General features: G+C 42.3%; 1 protein-coding gene across 44 annotated transcripts in view; it reads left to right on the top strand.

Moving 5' to 3' along the window:
- Lrmda (leucine rich melanocyte differentiation associated) overlaps window positions 1-15,524 on the top strand; it is a 1,370,443-nt gene that overhangs the window by 476,610 nt on the left and 878,309 nt on the right. The gene's annotated exons all lie outside the window — the stretch shown is intronic.

Below are 15,524 nucleotides of genomic sequence, written 5' to 3'. Positions count from 1 at the left end.
TTTGGGACCTCCATTGTGCCTGGTATAAGCTGTCCCCACATTCCCAACCCTGGGCCGAATCGGTATATTCCATGGCAAAGCCTCTCCAGCTTAGCACTGGCTTCTTAGAAGCCTTCAAAGTACCTTGAGTCAGAAAGTGTTACCCGAAGCAAACCTAGATTGTACCCCTCCAAGGTCCAGATCTGAGATGACTCATAAAGACCTTCCCTGTTTATGATACCTTTGACTTATGGTAAAATGATTTGCAATTTTTTCCCTATGAACATCCCATAAGCATCCTTTGATGATCATAACTTAGATTTGGAGTCACTGCATATGCAGAGCCAGATGTTTCCCAAGCAAATAAAGGACAGAGGTCACTGAGCCAATAATGTCAGTAATTGTGGGATAATAGAATGAGTAGAAATCTAAGAGTTTATCTGACACTGAGTCTGTGCTATGATGTATCTAATTCAACCCTCTCCATGCATTGCACCAATGAGGAAGCCAAAGTACAGAGGAAAAATTCCCAAGAATGGTCACAAGGCTGGATTTGGCAGACCTGACCTAAGATCTGGGTCTTCCTGTCTTTTGCACAGTACCATGTCCTAGTCCTTCCTTCCTTTTTGATAGTCAGATTTTTCTAGCACATTCTCAAAGAGACAAACAAAGACAAAGCAATACAAAAGTCAAGAGTAGAAAATGGAATGCAGGTCAGCCTGGATTTTATAGTACAGATAGGCGCAGCTCAGGAAGCCTTATAGGAGCCTTGCTACATCCCAGGATGTGCGCCCCCCCCATGCCTATATCTTCACATGGCTTCAGGTATGATCCCAGCCAACCTGCATGTGAGAGTGGCTGTCTTGTTCATTACAGTTACTTCCTAGAGAGCAGGGAGCTCTTTTTGTGTGTGGCCTGTCCAGTGCCTCTCATATCTGATAACTTTAAATCCAATCAATCAATTAATATGTAGGGAGAGACAAATGGAGTCACTCTTTAGATATTTCAACAGGAACATGTCTGCCACTGACATGTAAATCTTTTTTTTTTTATTAGCCTGTAGTTTGTTTGTTTTTTTTGATTGGATCTTTTTCTCCCCCCCCCCATTAACTTTATTGGTACATTTTAGGTATAAAATACAGTTACATTCATCATTGGGATCTTGTACCATTAGACATGTAAATCTTTAATGGGATATGAAATTTGATAAACAGAAAGTGCCAAGCTGCTAGAGACTTGGTTCTTTTTCATGATTTTAAGCCAATTCATGGCTGCCTAAGGTTGCCTTCCTCAAATAGTTGCATTGGTGGGGTTCTGCTTTGTCTTGGGTGGTGTGTATTCAGTCTTTGGGGTGTAAAGTAGTGAGATATGTGGTCCTTGGTCTCAAAGGATTTGCACTCTGGGCTAGACAGGACATATATATGTAGAAAGATGCATGAGAAAACAGATCACTGTGTGCCAGATGTCAGCTGGTTCTATATGTGATCGCTGCTCCAAGCATTCAGGGGAGGAGTGGATGACATGGAGGGCTAATTATCCTTCCAAGAGGGAAACTTCTGTTATGAAATATTTTCACCTGGACCGAGACTGACAGACAAAATCTTGGCTCCTGTGGGGGACAATCTACAGAGATTGTTGAGTAGTTATTGAAGACTTCCAAGTGAGGTAGAAAGCTGTGTGTGTGTGTGTGTGTGTGTGTGTGTGTGTGTGTGTGTGTGCATATGTGTGTTTGTGGCACTCCTGTGCCCATGAAATAGATATTTCTTTTAGACCCCAAACTGACTTCTTGGAATGATAATGAGGCTCCTCAAAAGTTAGTTTTAAAATCAACTCAAAGTGTGTTTTGTTTTCAAAATCTAAAATTTCTAGACACTCTTGTGCGGAAGTTTTTGCCAAACTGTGTTTGCATATCTCTTTCCTCCTTCTGATCCTTCCTGGCATTTAATAGTGACAAACTTCCTGTTCCCTTGCCCCACCCGCATTTTCTGTCATCCAGACTTATTAATGTGCCTTAGATGTAAACTCTTGCATCCTTCAATTGTTCCCCCATTGACTGCTTTTTTACTTTTATCTCATTCTTTTCTGTTTCTTCTGCTTGGTAAGAAAAATCAGGAGTTAAATTCTTGCAAGTCTTTTTTTCCAGGATAATATCTGTTTCCTGTCCTGTCCTGGTGGCAGAATTCATAACAATAGGGGGTATGCCGTGGTGCTTGCCTTCATTCCTTCTGGGTTTTACCAGGGGAATTATTCTTCAGGACCAGATTGTCTGCGTCTGGCAGATCTCTCACTGTTTAAGCAGAAGAGGTGTGTCTACTCTGAAGCTTTACATCATTGCTCTCGTACTGTTCTCTTCCCTCCTTCCCTGGCACAGAGGCCTGGATTTGGTTTCCAGTGCCTTCCTTGATGTGTCAGAATGGTGGAGATGACTTTGCTTGGTGGGCCAAGGGTGTGGGTGTGCTGGTTGCGCATCTGAGACCAGGAAGGAGCGTGGACCTCTTCTCCTTGGGATCCTCATATGAAATACCCTGAAGGTAGCCACCAACTGACCAGATTTGTCATGAGAACAGAAACCTATTTATTTGCTCCTCTGCATCTAATTGAAACACTCCTTTTCATCTTTCAATAAGTTCTCTTACCTTTTCCTCCCCTATTAATTGTATCCTATTTTCTACACCCTCTTCTTCTTTAGTATTGGTGGTAATGGTCATGATGATGTCCACATATATATCAGACTCTCACAGTGTGTCAATATGTAGAAGACTTTACATAGGTGACCTTGTTTAATCTTTATCATAACTATAGGGAATACTGATCCTCATATACAGATGGGAAAGTGGGGGCCCGAAGAGGGTGAGTGACTTTTCTAAGGTCACAGAATAATTCAGTGGCTGACCAGACCCTACAACACACTCCCATTTTCTCCTTTCTTCATGCCAGCTCTCACTTCGAGAGCACCTCATTACATCTTCCGTAGTCACTGAATTTTATTCTTTGTTATCATGACTTACCTAAATACCAACTGTATTGGAAAAATTTAAATTATGATATTCTTAATAAAATAACATTGAAGGGGGTGTAGATGTCTGCACTGGGAATATTCTTTGTGTGTGAAACAAAAATTTAACTTGTTATAGTCAATGAAGTCAATGGTTCAGTTAATAATGCCCCTAATGGCATAATTCTGCTCAGTGCGGGTGATGGATACCTTTAAAATCAGAGACTAGATTTAACGACAGGACATATTGAAATCAGCATTGTGATAAAAAACAGCCAAGATGGGAACTCCATGAGAGAGGAAAGCCCCCAGAAACTGCTTGGTGTTGCTGGTTTAATGGCATAAATCTCTGCCTCTGACTTTTGCTGTGTGCCCCCACATCCATCCCAGCAGTACCCCAAGAGTCCCCCTTTGCAGCACCTGCTCACATTTCCTAGAGCGTTTGCTCAGAGATTTGCTTTAGATCCGTGCAGCTTTCCCTGTCTGCTGGTGCATGGAGGAGCTCTACTCTCTGTGCTTGTTCCAAACAGGAAAAAACCCCTATATTTTTAGGGACTCCTTTGAAGGTGTCTTAAGACACCTCTGAGTGTGCTGCCCTTCAAAAAAATGATCTTGCACTTGAGAGATTCTCTGCCTTTGCTCCTCTCGCTACCCTCTTGCTAGGAACAAGTCCCCGGAGACTTACTGTGGCCTAGGACCAAGATGTAGGCCAAGTGGAAACACACCAAAGTGATTTAATAGAAAAGGTAATTCCTATTCAAACGGGATGGTCCCTTATTCATTTCCTCGGATTATCATCAAATTTATGTCACCAGCCAAGGAGCTTTATTGAGTTTCGCAGAGAGATTCCTTTTGCTCTCATTGTCGTTAGTTGGCACGCTGACATTTTCATATGTGTCTCAGCTAATGCCTCAAAATTACTCCATCTACAAATGTAACAATTGAACAGATAATTTTAATAAGATTCAGCTTGACTTCAGACCGCACTCCTTCCTTTCTTTATAGAATGCAAATTGTAACCTGTTTTTAAAGCCGTGCAATGCAGTGAACTTTAATGGGATTTGACAACATCATATTAAGCACAACAACTACGCATAATGTACCGAAAAATTGGACGTGAAATTGGAAACATAGCTGAGAACAAAGTAAATTTACATGGTTTGGTAGTTTGAATGTCTGATATCATATTCTCTCATGCAAGCCCCATAAAAAAGCAAAGGATTTAACAATGGATATCAGCAGAAAGTGCTTTTAAAGTTAAAACTGATGGATGGCTTGTCAAAAAAAATAATTGCATTGGTTGGAAAGTCGGGATGCGTGCTGAGGGGGAGAGAGCAGGATATACAGAGAGGATGATGGGAAGTGACAGTGGTCTGTCAGGAAGGACTGGCTGCCCAGAGGAGTGTGAAGCCAGAACTATAAGGTGGCAGAGTAGAACAGGCTGTCAGAGCGGGAAAGTGGCTTTAATACCCTGAAAAGCAAAGGAATCCGCCTGTCAGCTTTGCTCAGCCGTGCTGAAAGAGGAAGAGAACATGGCATAAAGTTAGAGACATTAAACAAGGGGGTGGGGGCCGGGGAAGCTCCAGCAAGCTCAGGCGGCCAGTGGGAGGGGGGTGGGGGATGGATCTTCTGTACATTCCTGGATATTTTTGTTTCTCTTGGATTTTTTCCCCTTTTTCAAGGACCAATGAATTTAATTTGTGGGACCAGGGGCTTCTCTCTGCTTCTTAAGGAAAGAGTGCTTTAAGAGTGGCATCTGCTTGACCACCCAGCTTCCTGCCACTCCAGGATCACGGGTGGGTGGCATTTTTTACTGGCACACCTAGGGAAGCCTGGGCGTATTTCTGGCCTTTCAGATCTCCAGCCTCATCTGCTGACCTTCTCTCTCCCCAGCGGGGCATGGAGTCTGTCCTCCCAGAGAGGACGCCGATATCAAGCCACTTGGGGACTAGCTTATCTTCCCCCAAAGTGCTTTGAGGACTTAACACTTCAGCCATGCAATAGGACTGTGATTAAAATGCAATAATCTGATGATATTTCCATAAATATTTTTTTGCTCTATCAGCATTAGGTTTTGAATAATTTATTATTCTTTCTTAATATACTCCTGACAGTGAGGTTAATTTGGTCATCTTGCAGGGGCCTGGCTGGTAATGAACAATTTCATATTGGGCCTCAGAGTTCTTCTCCCATAGCACATGGCACACCTTTACGATTTAATTACCCCAGTTGCTGGAGAGTCTTAGATGTGAGGAGGAGTTGGGATAGAATGATTTATCAAATCAATAGTTTGTGTGTCTGACTTTAAAAAATATGTTTTGAGAACCATCCACAGTTTTAAACTATGTATGTCTCCCCCCATATCATTATAGATTGGTTTAGTGGCTTGAGAGAAGGATTGCTTTTCAAAGAAATGATTTTGTTAGGTGTGGAGGAAGAAGATTGTGGGATAACAGCAATGGCAGAAGCAAACACTTCTGTAAGCATTTATTCTGTGATAGGCAGTATCCTAAATGTTTCTGGATCTCTTAACTCTCATCATTTGCATAACAGATTCTGTATTAGTCAACTTTCCCATTGCTAGGACAAAGTACCCAATACCCACAACTTAAAGTAGGAGAGGTTTAATGTGGCTCATGGTTTTGGGGTTTAGTCCACGGTCAGCTGGCTCTAAGGCAGAAAAAGCATGGTGGAACGGCATAGTAGGGAAAAGCTGCTCACTTCATTGCAGCCAGGAAGCAGAGAGAGGAGTGATGAACTAGAAACAAGAATATGTCCTTTTAGGTCATGCCAGTGACTATCTGTTTAGACCAGGCTCTACCTCCTCCTAATAGCACATTCAGCTAGGAACTCATCAATGGATTAATCTGTTGATGACTATAGTATCCTCATGATGCAATCACTTTCAAAAACATGAGAATCTTCTGGACTCTGAATACATGGAACTGAGGGATGTAAGCCATAATACTCCAGGAGGTAGTTTCTATTAATATTTCTATTATGCCGATAAAGAAATAGACCTAGAGAAATTAAGTAACCTGTATAAGGTCACACGGCTAGGAAGTGCTGAAATGAGGCCTTAAACTCAGAGATTTTTGAACAGAGTTCCAGCTTCTCATCATTGTGCTATGCCTGTGCTTATATATGGGACATGTTTAAATGCCAGATTGAGTCCTCTTTTGTCTTCATTATTCTTGTGTGCCTAAGGCATACAGAGAAGGATTTTACTTGACTTGGGCATCAGTAAGAGGCAAAGCAAGTTAAGCTGTCTAGGAAGAAGTGGCTTCTCTGTGTTGTTCCTGGAGTCGAGAGATGGGCAGGAGAGGGAAAAGACAGAGGGTGGCAGCCGGAGCTTTCCTGGTTGCAGAAGCACACTGGCATTGCAACTGAGATCTCTAGTGTAGTGTTTGGAAGAAAAACCTACTTCAATGAGGTGGTTCCATTCTAGGTTGTTGTGAACTAGGGTCTGAAAGTTGGAGGCTTCTGCTTCTGGTCTCCCAGGGCCTGGCTGGTGGTGTAAAGTAGTTGCCTGGCCTTCTTTTAATCAGTATTTCATATAACATGGTATTCAGTGGCTTATTACAGGGACGAGTTAGTGGGGTACCTCCACCCTGAGTATTCGTAAACGTAAGAGACAATGTGAGATTGTACCTACATCCTCCAGTTCTGTTCCCTCTGGCTTGTAGATCCCAGTGGGATGCCACCTGCCTTGATGCCATTATTGTGGTTTCCTGGACCTGTGACTTGGCTGTAAACAAGCAGAGCTTTCTACTCAGCAGGCTGTTTCCTATCACAGCAGGAGGCTTACAGTTTTCTCTTGGGAATCTGTGGTCTTTTCCGATCCTAGCTGGTAGCAAGAGGGACTCCTTCTGGACTCCTGCCTAGATAGATGCACCAGCACTGGTTGCTATCTTTCTGCATTTTGTGAGGTCTGGCCTGCCTTGGGGTGTCTTTAGGGACCCCATGCCCCTTTCCCCTGCTCTGGCTGCAGCAAATCAGGACTAATCTCAAGTTGCAACTTCTGGGACCTAATTGCAATTTCAACTCCTGAATCAAAGAATTTCAGGGCTGGCTGGCTGGAGTTTGGTTATCCAGCCTTTCCGGTGTCCCAGCTCAGGATCTCCAATGAGGAGACTCACTGGGTCCAGGGGCATTAGCAGCCCACTTACCTGAGACTGGTAGGAAGTCTGCTCTTAGGATGAGCAAAAGCTGTTTCCCTAGAACTACCATCCATTGGTCCTTGTTCTAACTCCTAGGACTGCACAGATCCCCAGGGTAAAATCTGTACATCACCCCATTCGCTGTAAAACCACACAAGTCTCCTGCTTATGCATGCCCCCAGCTTCTTGTTCTATGGTGTTCTAGGAAGCTACTGAGACCTTCCATCAATATTCTTTTCTCCTCTTCTTCCTTCCCCTCTTGCTTCCAGCCCACTCTTCCAGGTTTACTCGGCAGTTTTTACATGTCTGCTCTTGCACCAGATCCTAGTTCCTTTCACTCATTTGGGGTAGCCTTGATTCCAGGAAAACACATTTCTGACTTGAGGCAAGGGAGTAAGACACATTTTCCATGAGACTGCATGCTAGACTTGATGTTTGTTTATATTTTTCAGATGAGAAAACAGAGTTCAGAAAGGTTAATTGACTTGCCCAAGAACACAAGGTAGTGAGTGGTGGAATAGATTTTGATTCAGGCATGCCAACCCCAAAGCCTCAGCTATTCACAAAGCAGGTGTACTGCTTCTAAATGCAGTCTCTGGAACCCAGTAGACCTGGGTGCGAATCCTGGATCCATCTGGATCCATACTAATGAATGACCTTGGGCAAATTACTTAATCTCTCTATGCCTCAGTGTCCTTGTCTGTGGAATGGCCCCTCATAAGACTACTATGAAAATTAAGTAAGATAATCCATAGAAAGCACTTAGCATAGCATCTCTGCATGATAATAACTCAATAAATGTTAGTTGAATATCATCATTTTTTTGTAACTACAGTAGAGAGTGCTAGAGCTTCATATGGTTGGCTGCAGAAACTGACATGTAGCTCCTAGATCTTGGGGTGGGGGTGTCAGCACATTTATGGGATGCGGGCTCTTAAATAACCCTTCTTGTTGAAACTTCGCCGTGAGGCTAGGCAGGGTCCAGGAAGGGTGGCAGTGGCTATCTTTTTTTTCTTTTAGGTTTTTAGTTTTGTTTTTTTATACTTTGAGAAGATTGCTGCAGTTATCTGGAAATCTATTGCTTGGGCAAAAGCAGGATTGCGTGATACAATTTAAAAGGCCGGCAGCTGCATTTCATCCTTTTCACAAGAAAATAACCCCTTACTCCAGTGAAGCTAAAAATAAAAATGGCAGTACATTTGGCAACCACGCTTCTTCCTTTATTACCTCAGCAGTATCTGAATAAAATGTCTTATTAAGCAAGATATAAGGGCAATGAAAGGGGGAGTAAGTCAAATTAGTTGACATCTAAAGCTTGGTGCATCATATACGGCGAGGGTAGTTACTGTTTACTAAAATGGATTTAATGCTTAATATAAATGCGGATATTTAGATGGCTATATTTTGGCAACTGAGGGGAAGAGGGTGGCTTTTGAGCCAGTATATCTAGGTTTTAGGTCCTGCCCTGACACAAACCACTCGCGTGGGACTGGGTGATTTCACTCTGTCACGCAGAGCCCCACTTCCTCCACGTGCTCAATGAAAGGGTGCTTTCTGTAGCAGGATCTCAGGGTTGCCTGGGGAAGGGACAAATGCAGGGCATTGGTGCCCACCAGACTCTGACAGGTGCAGAATTGCCTGTATCCATTCTGTGTATTGGAGTTGTTGCCAGAAATGTTTATTTCTAAGGAGCTGTGCTATTCTCACCTTTGAATGTGCTGGGATGCCAAGGGGAGCCGGCTTTGGGAGCATTCTAGACCCCTCTTTACCTCTACTACCAACCATGAACTCTACTATCAGGGGATGGGGAGGAGAACAGTGCACTAGAAGATGGCATTGGGGAGGGAGGTGGCCAGGGAAGAGAGACTTGACAAGGCTTGTGGGGAGCATGGCTGGTGTAGAATGCGTACATGTGCACAGGGCAGTGTGTAGATGAGTGGTCCTAGGCATAACTTATGTGTGAGTAAGTGAGGGTGAGCTTCTGCATAAGTCAGTGGAATCCATGTATAAGCTGTCATGTCTGTGTTTCCTGCACATGGAGAAGACTGGAGAGCAGGAGCCACACTTGGAAGGCCTGTGTGCTAGGGCCACTCCTGACCTCTTGTTGTCTCCTTTGTGTCAGCTCCCACCAGGGTGGAGCAGCCATTATCTTCAAATTGAAGTGAGGAAACCGAGTCCTGGAGTCCTGGAGAATCCTAGTAATCTCCCAAAGTTACACAGCTAATCATTTGCAGAACAGAGGGATATTAGTAGATATTTGTTTTACCTCTGGTTGGCTTATTACCTTATGATCAAAAGGCCCCTGATTAAACAGCCTTCTGATTTCTGTGTGAAGAAGACACACTCCTATGTGCCAGAAATCACTGTAGCTTAGTCTTAAAGGAGTTTGGTTTTGTTTCTTATTTTATTACTGTTAAGAATCCTGTAGTTGAGGGTTACAGTGACATAGGATGGCTAGGGCTTATCCCAGCCATGTTTTAAATTTTTTGGTCAAAAATTACAAACTGCAGATGTAAAGGGTTTGTTCATGCTTTCCTTTTCTGAGGCCTCCCTTCTGTTGTGACAGAGTTGGAGATGTTTGAAAATAGGCTATTTGGCAACAAGTGCCTTATGTAATCTTTTTAGGTACTACTGGAAAATGACTGAATGCAGTGTCCACTCTTGAGATCTCAGCAGATCTTGTCACCTTTCATTCACATGTGAGCTCACTGAAGACTCTTGGTCATTCTGCTTCCTTGGAATGATATGCTGAGAAGCTTTGATTCTCAAGGAAATAGGAGAGCTTGAGAACAGACTTTTATGTTCTACTTCTGATAGTTCATAAAACCTAACTATATCTAATAATAGTTCTCCCACCTGTTTGCCTAAGATCTTGTATGGACAACTCTTCCCAGAACCATCTGTCAGTGTTCAGAAATGTACTTACTGAAGTAAGAATGAAATAAGGGCAGGTCATTTAGTAGGAAGTTTAGGTTCCTTAGAGAGACAGCAGTTCCTGGAATTATTACTGTTTTACTTGGAGATGAAGGGAAAGTAGCATATAGCCTAGTGTGACCATCTGGAGAAATCAGAAAGTATAAACCAATCACAGTGTATGTAGTAACTGATGACTGGATAGTGCTTATAATTCACCAAAGTTCTGCAGTTAAGCAAACATTAGATGATGGCATTGATGACGTTGTTTTTGCTGGTTTCAATGATCATGACTTCAATTGAAGGCAACGTGAGTCATGCTTTATTGATAGTGAAAACTCTTTTAAAGAGTCTATTCTCAGTAAGCCCTTTGGCAAGATTTCTGAGACAGGCTTCACCTCCACTCCTAGTCTCCTTAGTGGCTCTGTGTTCTTTTTGAGAATGCAAGGTACAAGAAGTTAATGTTGCTGAATCTGTAATGTGAATGGAAATTGTGTTTCTTAGAAAGGAAGTAATCTTGGACAATAAAATAAAATAAAAATAAAATGAAATCCCCAAATTGATATTGGAGGTTATGTAATTCTACTCGTAAACCTATTAAGAATTCCATCTAGAATTTTCCTTATGGATGGTCTGCTTTGGATTCTCCCAGTGCTGTAGTATTTGCTACATTCAGAATTATTAGAACATTCTCCCATCAACACATTATTGGACTCAATAGTATTGGTACCATTTGATTGAGTTGAAAGATTTTGCCAATTGAATCCCTAAGTCATTTTCTAAAGAACAGAAAAAGAACAATGATAGCATTTTATCTGGTTTCAGTCACTGCATTATTGTGCTGGAAAGCCAAAACACCCTCTTATTCCAAGCTCAAAACAAGTGGAAGAACCTGATTGTCTCTCCAGGCTGAAACTAGCTGCATGTGCCCAGGATGGTGAGATATATGGGCAGTGTGAACAAGGATAACAGAGCTTTCTTCCAATGTCAGAAGTCAGTCAACTCACAGGAGTTCTAGGAGAAGAAAAAAGGCAGGGATGTCACTGCTAAATTTGACCTTGCCTAAACATATAGATAACTATGTGTTATCTCTAATTAAGGAGTGTTTCATGTTAAAGACATTCCATTCAGAAGTTTTGTTACTCTAGATGTCTGCAACCTCATGGAGACCCAGATTTCTAGGATATCAGCTAGGTAGCATCTATAATGATAAAAATGATAGATTTTTTAAAATCTCCTGATGGGAGATGGAATTGCTAAAATACTTTTAGGAACCATGGTTGTTATAAGGCAGAGATCTGAAAGGAAAGGAAACATGCAAAACCAGAATCCACAGTATTTTTTTCCTCTGAGCTTCTTCTCAAGGAAGTCCACCCAGGAACGCCTGGTGCCTCGGTGAGACTCTGACAGAGCTTTGAAGCTCCCTGAGACTTCTACCATCCTCATCAGCAGGACTCATCTACCTGGTTCTCTACTATGAAAATCTTGTCCTTGAAGCTGACATCCATTTTCAGTGTCCAGTGTTTCTTGATTTGGAAGCCTACTTTCACACTTTAGAGTCAACCAGAACCATTTTCTATCTTCTCACATGGTTTCTTCATCTCACTACGTTGAAGCCTTGGTTAGCCACAAAATTTTGGAGAGCATACATAGACTGCCCGATTGAACAACAGAATGCAGTTTTATGAAGTCAAATTTGCTATTATTGTGAGAATTGAGAAATTGTTAACTCTCTCTAAACATCTGGTCTCATTTGTGCCCATAAATGAGTTTCTTTGGGTTCTGGTTTCCAAGCTTGATTATGTTAGTACGTATATAATGTCTTTTCTTCTTTTCCTATGACTATACTTGCTTATGAGCATGGAAGACTAATAAACACTGATGCTGTTTTGCCACAGATTGTATGTATGATTTTTGATTTAAAGCTTTCTGGTCTGTAGCCTCACTGATCAAGTCACACGGCTACAGATTACATGTCTTGGGCCCTTCTTCTAGTTAACTGTTATAGAAGGAATGACTATATAGATAGCTCATTAAAGAACTCAGCTATTAACATCTCACCTGAGTAAATTATTGGTCCCTGAAATGAAACCTTAAAAAAGCATGTTGTTTATTCCAAAGGCTAGTCATTACTTCATCTGGCCATTCTAAATGCAATTCTTTCCTGAACTTTTTTTTTCCTTTAAGCAACTAACTAAAAGTTGTATTCATGGAGTCTAGAATGGATTATAATATTGAAGACTGTTAAGAATAATGCCAACCTACTTGGAATAATCTGCAAAAAAATGGTGTATGTGAAAGGTGTTTTGTAAAGTTGCTGGACCAAAGCTTGCTCAGGAATCAGTATTAATTCTGTAGAGCTATCCAGGCATAGCTTCCTTTTGAAAATGATTCAAGGTGCCCACAGACACTCTAGTTCTAGCCTTTTTGAAATAATCACAGGTACTTTCAACACATGGCCTGCCAGATGCTATCATTTCTGACAGTGGGTCTGAATTTAAGGAAGTTGTGGACAGAAACCTTATCTGAGCTGTCACCATCCTGCCTCATCACCTTCAAGCAAATGATCAGGCTGAAAGGCTACTCAGCCTACTGAGATGTCCTAGGAGGATGCTGGAGAAGATTGGCTGGTGAGATCTGCTGGAGTCTTCATCTCTCAACCTGTCACTCCAGGTTCAACCATGGAAATTGGCTCTGATGCATTACTAATGGGGAAATAACTCAAGACTGCTTTGAATACCTACACCCATGCTTGAATGAGGACTTTGACAGCAAGATCATATTCTGGACATAGTTCTGCCTGCTTGTTGTCTTTGCATGAAGAAGAAATAAGACTTAGTCTTTGTTAAGAACAGTGGATCCAGCCCTATGTGGTTTCCTAACACAATAATTGAGGCCACAGCAGGTCCAGAGAGCAATATATGCTCCTGTAAGTTGTTCCAAGGCCATTAAGAAGATGAGGCAGTAATTCTTCTCTGGACATGTATCTGCTGCACTGTGTACATAGTTATGTGGATCCACTCACACCACATAGAAATAGTTTCACAAAATGTGTGCAGGGTGGATGCAAAGGGTACAAGGGTATTAGGTAAGATGTAGAGAATCCTAGCATACAATCTTTTTTTGGTGCCTTTACATTATTGGTTGGATTATGTTTTTAAGATTCTATAGTTGCATCCTGCTGAATGGGGTTTGCTTTGAAAAGCTTATGCTTTTGTAAAGGTTGTGGTGAAGACTACTATCCACTTCCTGTTTCCCTGCACTTACACAGGACTGCCATGTCCAGCTGTGCAGATACTGTCCAGCACAACTGTAAACAGCAGCCCTAAGAGCAAGTGCATCAGAACACTTCTCAGGATTTCCAGGAGCAGTTTGTGCTTTGAGAATCAGGCAGCTGTCATCTTTTTGTTAGCTCTGCAGCCTTAGCTGAGCTATTCAACAACAGTGGACCTTAACTTCTGAGTCTGCAAAATGGGTTTGTAGGTTCTGGGAGGTAGAAGGCACCACCTGCTCATCTAAGGACAATGACTTGAGAGTGAATATTTTATCTTATTCATTGTGGTATAAATGTATATAATCATGTCCATCTCTGGTTCCTTTTCTGATTTCTTTATATGGACCTGTTGATTTTTGGAACTCTTCTTTGATGAAAGGAAGGAGGGACACAGAAACGAAGTGGCCTAGAATTACCAACATTCCTTGTCTTTTTTTTCTTTTGCCTTCATGGGAGAGAGGAGTGGCCAGGGCTCTGTCCATCTTTGGAGGCATCCTTTCCCTGAACCCTGAGTTGAAAGCATTTATAGGGAAGGAGAAAGCCAGCACTTTTGCTTAAATGTTTTCCTTGCAACAGAAGTCAGAGCTTGTACCAGTGTCAGAGGGTGGGTGATAGCAAGAACCTTGCATAGGTAGTGCAGGCATAAAGAGCGAGTCTGCAGTGGGGTGCAAGGCAGGTGCTGCTGGGTGACAATTTGGGCACCTCAGCGAGTGCCCATGAATGGTGTTGGTATCAGCCCTATGTTCATCTGGAAGTTTCCTGGCAACACATAAATTGGTTTGCTTCTGCCTTAGTAGCTACCTGGAGGCAGTGTGAATTCTTAGAAACTGAGTTACTTCTTTTCTCTTTTGAAGCAATTTTCCTCTTAAAGAGTCCTTCGGGACCATCGATACCACTCTGCTTATAAATAAAGAGGTTGTATGAAACTTGATGGGACTTCACTCTCATGGAGTTCAGCATGGGCACTTTTCATGGTGAGAGGATCTCCTGGCTTATGTGGGTCCCCTGTAATTGGGGCTCCCAGGTCTTGGTTTCCTTTTGGTTTCTTTCACTGGCTCACACAACTTTCTCACAGCCAGCTGCTCCCACGGGCACAAAGCTCCTTATTCTTTTCTCCCTCCCCACCCACCCTCTCCTGCCCTCTTGTCCACATTCCCTACGCCCATCTCCCATATTCCCTCAAAGCCTTGAGGTTCCCAAGGAAGATAAAGGCAGGGGTGAAAAATTTAAAACTCTCCAAGATGGATAGTGAAAACACCATGCATAAATAAATTACAGCACCCTCCCCCCCTTCAATGAACAATGATTGTGTGGTTGAAGACCTGGCTGAATAAGTGTGTCAGGTACTGATTGGAAGCGTGATAAATGCAATGACCTAACAAAGGATTGACTTCTCCTGCAGACAGGCCTCTTTTAATGGATGGAAAGGGAGGAAGCTTCATTTAGAAGGGAAAGGCTGTTTGCCGTGCAGATATGACAAAGGGGAAGTAGACAACCATTGATTTACGTTTGGGAATGACAGTTGAAAAATTCAGCAATAATCATGACAAATGAGAAGAGATGCAGTCAGAGGAAAAAATGCCAATATGTTAAGCCTGCCAAGAAATGCCAAGGTCACAGAGAAAGGTTCCCAAACTTCTGATTTTGACAAACTTAATGGAAATAATAGGAAAGATGAGGGTTTGGGTTAAAAGGGAAAGCTTGGCACGGAGGGAGAGCTGCAGGTGTCTGTAATTAGTGGCTCGTTCGGAGAGTGAGTGGCAGAAAATCCCCCTTATACTCCTGGGACAGCATCTGTCCACAGCAACTGAGGTGCTTCCACTACTGCCAGGCCTGACCTTCTTCCTCTCAGAGCCTTGGAAAAATCAAAGCATGTTATTTAAATGTCAGTAACAGTGGCTGGAAGCAAAGATGTGGGCAGGATGTGCTTCTGAAGCTTGGTGGGGACATTACACCAGAGCTTTTGCTTTGGTCTCCAGACTGTGGGGTGTCTGCCCCTTTATTTTATTTACATTTAATTTTAAAAGACTGATTCTAAGTAAGAAAGCAGTGAACTTTTAGTTATCTGCTTGGTAAAGTTTGATAACATGGTCTCACTCTCTCTTTTCTAAAAATCATCTTTGTTTATGAGACACTCAGTACATTGACTTCCATATTGCTCCACTCCAGTAAAAGAGACACAATTCAGAAAGTTCTGTCTGTG

Source organism: Heterocephalus glaber, unplaced genomic scaffold, assembly GCF_053883595.1.
Source record: "Heterocephalus glaber isolate CG9 unplaced genomic scaffold, H.glaber_assembly_v1.0 deba00001497, whole genome shotgun sequence".
NCBI lineage: Eukaryota > Metazoa > Chordata > Mammalia > Rodentia > Bathyergidae > Heterocephalus > Heterocephalus glaber.
This window is presented reverse-complemented; position numbering and strand designations above follow the sequence as displayed.